This window comes from Armigeres subalbatus, chromosome 3 (genome assembly GCF_024139115.2).
Source record: "Armigeres subalbatus isolate Guangzhou_Male chromosome 3, GZ_Asu_2, whole genome shotgun sequence".
NCBI lineage: Eukaryota > Metazoa > Arthropoda > Insecta > Diptera > Culicidae > Armigeres > Armigeres subalbatus.
The window spans coordinates 338,992,453-338,996,221 of NC_085141.1; positions in this window are offsets into that span (position 1 = coordinate 338,992,453).

The following is a 3,769-nucleotide window of genomic DNA, read 5'->3' on the forward strand; positions in this document are numbered from 1 at the left end:
AACTGCCACAGGCAATTTTAATGTATTAACAATAACTTAAATGTAACATAGCAAATAAGGATGATAGTATTAGGAAACACGGAACGCCTAGTCTAAGAGATGAATGCATGTATTAGATAATTAGCAAATATAATTAGTTAAAAAAAAACTTCAATGATGCGATCACAAAGTGATTTTCTACAATATTTTATGATCATTAATTAATCGATGAGTTTCTGATGCCAACTTCACCAACAAACACACATAATCAGCGGACTTCACGAAACGAACATGGCCAATATATGTTTGAACATTTGCATACCCAACAAGTGGGTTGGAAGAGCTCGCTAGTTGATTCACTTGGTGAGCTTCTTAAATAAAACTCCGCATGCCACGCTGATTTATTCCCCGGGTAAAAGTTCAGTTCAGTATATTTTTGTAACGAGTCGAAAACCTTTCCACCCATCGCATTTCCTATAACTAGGTAGCTTCACCTATTTTCCATCCTTGAACGCCACCCACAATCATCCTCTTAGAGTGAGTAAACTCTATTTGGTTCGTTCGAACGTGGATGGAATAGCAACAAACGTGATTTATTCATCTAGCGGTAAAAGCGCTTTCCTAGTTTTGATCAAAAAAATGTGCTTACAATTATTAATAATCAATTATTGCAATCCAAAGTGTGTTTCCTACACAATAAAATCTTAATCATGTTTTTCCTCAGAATACATATTTTCAGTTCGGAATAAATATGAATAAAATGTTCACCTAAATTGGCATGCCAATGGTTCGTTTCTTCTAGAAGTGAACATATATCCTCTCGGTACATCTTGCCGACCGAGAAACGCAAATAGAAGGTGGTTTATTTGAAAGGATTCTTCCGGAAATCTACACGGACCAAAATTTTCAAACCAAAGTGGAGTGAGGTCCCATAAATTGGGCGCTTCCTCTGTTGATATGGAAGTTTGTCCCGAAGGTCTACGTGTGAGGTTTTCCAACGAGTTGTTTGCGCCGGATGAGATGTTTACCTTGCGAACAAGTTCCTGAAAAGGCAGGTGAAAAGGCGAAATGGTTGCAAAGATCCTTTCGAAGTAGTACGTAATCCCGAAGCCGATCAAAATCAACTTCTGCTAGGCACGACTTGGCAACTTACCTTCATCGAAGGTAATCACGGAACGTCGCCATCGGAGGAGTTTCAATACATTAACGTCGTTATTCCGACAACGAATTTTCCACGAATAATAGGCGGTACACCTTCTGGGATTGCTGACTTCATTAAAACTTTTCCACTTTCACGCCCTTCCGAGCAGCGAGTGACCGGCTTTTTATTTCCGAAGCCATTGTTGTGGGCCATTATACTGATCATTATTCTGCTCACTTGTATGGGAGCATTTTTTCGCCGAATTCCATTGAAGAAGTTCCAATGCGAACGAGAATGTTTATCAAAATCTATTCCAGCAATCAGATTCCTGTTAGCAGATGGAGGAGAGGGAAGAATAATCGGACTTGATAGAAGAAACGATAAATCACATTTTATGGTCCATTCGATTCCCCCACTTTCAGAATAGCTGAAACTTGTCTCACACTCTGCTCGATCCGCTAGTCGTTATTCTGGTGAATTTTAGTGGAAAACAATCGAAATAAAACAACTTGGGCTCCCGCATCGCTGGACCGATACAGAAACACCCAAGCAGTACATCACCGAAGCGGAAATCTAGAAATTGGGCTCCCGCTTTTTTTCTTGCCTTTCTCGAACGGACTGATACAATGAGCTGGCTTGGGATGAACATCGGCATCAGAATCGAATCGGTTTGGCCGGTGGGGATTGATGACCTTTTCTTTGGTGACTCATGCGCTCGCCGTCGATGTCGGCTCGTAAAAAGCGAAAAATCTATTATCGCCTGTGGCACAGCACCCATTAGGGAAAGAGGCGTAAGCGGATTTACGACTCGGTTGGACATCCACTGAATGAACAGGAAGTTGGAGCTGATGAAATGAGTTGCATTTTCTTGTGATTGGAATTTCGATTGGAACGCACACAAACTACTTTCTTGGATTTTATGTTTGTCAGAGATCTAATAGGTGGCGTGTATGTATTTCTAAGCCACAAAGCAAGCACCATGCTGAGGGCGGCTGTCTGATTCCTTGTACCGGTCTAGGTACCTTTCGATTGGAAATTGTCTCGACTTCCCTGGGCATAAAAGTATCATCGTGCCTCATGATATATCAGGAATGCAAAATGGTAACTCTGGCTTAGGAAACTCAGCAGTTAATAACTGTGGAAGTGCTTAATGAACACTAAGCAGCAAGGCGGCTCTGTCCCAGTGCGGGGATGTAATGCCAATAAGAAAAAGAAGAAGATGAATTTAAGGATAACGCGGTAAGATGTGCCACTACAAAGCAAAACCATTCCCGGTCTAGGATATTCTTTCGACTTATGCATTAGGGTATGCTTTAATGGCATAAAGGTATTATAGTATCAGCACCATGATATTCCTAATTGCAAAATGCAACTTTTGCTTTCAGAAACCTCAAGCGGTTATTAACTCAGTAGCGCTTTAACATCTACGACTCTGAGATCAGATTTGAAGCGAAAGTTAAGGCTCAAACTCAAGCTTCATCACAACGTGACCGATTTTCAAGATTCTTTTATTGACCTTTTACCCATCTCTATGTATTTTCATAATACTGGTAGTACGGTGGTTAAGTCAATAACGGCGGTGGTTACGCATGGATCCATTCCACAGTGACATAGCATAACAATAGTGTCGTCAAGTGTCAGTGAATTGGAAACAGAATCCATCTGTCAGTTCCATACAAATGCGCTTTCCAAACGAGCAGGAAACCTGTCAAACGTGACACATGGCGGTACTCTTCTGGTGGCGCGATGACGTGGGTCGGCGTTGGCTATTTTTATGTCTCAAAAATTTCCCGAATTTTTTCGGAAGCTCCTCAAAAAATTATCCGAGAGTTCCTCCAGAATTTTTTTCCGAATTTGGTTTGTGGAATTCTTCCGATAAATCCTTCTGGAATTCTCTGGGAACTTACTGCAAGGATGTTCCTGAATCTTCTTCTAGGAATTTCTTCGTAAGCTATTTCAGGTTTTTCTCCGGTTCTGAATTTCCTCCGAAAGTTTGTCAAATTATTATGAAAATTTCTTCAGGAATTCTTCAAAATCTCGACCAGGAATTCCGGAAATTCTAACTAGAATTTTTAGACTTTGGGAGTTTTCTTCAAGAAATTCGTGGCTCTGTGGCCGTGCGGTTAGCGACGTCAATAGTCTAGACGTACATGGGTTATGGAGCGTGGGTTCGATTCGCCCACGATAAGGAGAAACTTTTCGTGATCGAAAAATTCTCCATAAGTCCACTGGGTAAGTTATATGTCAGTGTCCATGTCTAGGTGTTAAGTGTTCATCTGTATGGAATTCCTCTGGTCGAAGACGGTGTTCCAGTCTTTAAATCTCAGAATGTTCCTTTAGTTAGAAATAAGATTTTTGCCCTAGAGTTCGTTCAGAGTATTCCTCCGGTAGTTCTACCAGAAAGTTCCTCCGGCAGTTGCTTCAGAAATTCTTCGGGAAGTTCCTCCAGGAATCTGTCCGGAAGTTCATCCTCGAATTTGTCCGAAAGTTCCTCTAATTCCTCCGGAAGTTCTTCTAGGAATTCCTCCGAAGTTCCTCCGGCAAAAGTTCCTCCAGGAATTCGTCCGGAAGTTCCTCCTGAAATTCCTCCGGAAGTTCTCTCAGGAATTCCTCCGGTAGTTCCTCCAGGAATTCCTCTGGAAGTTCCTC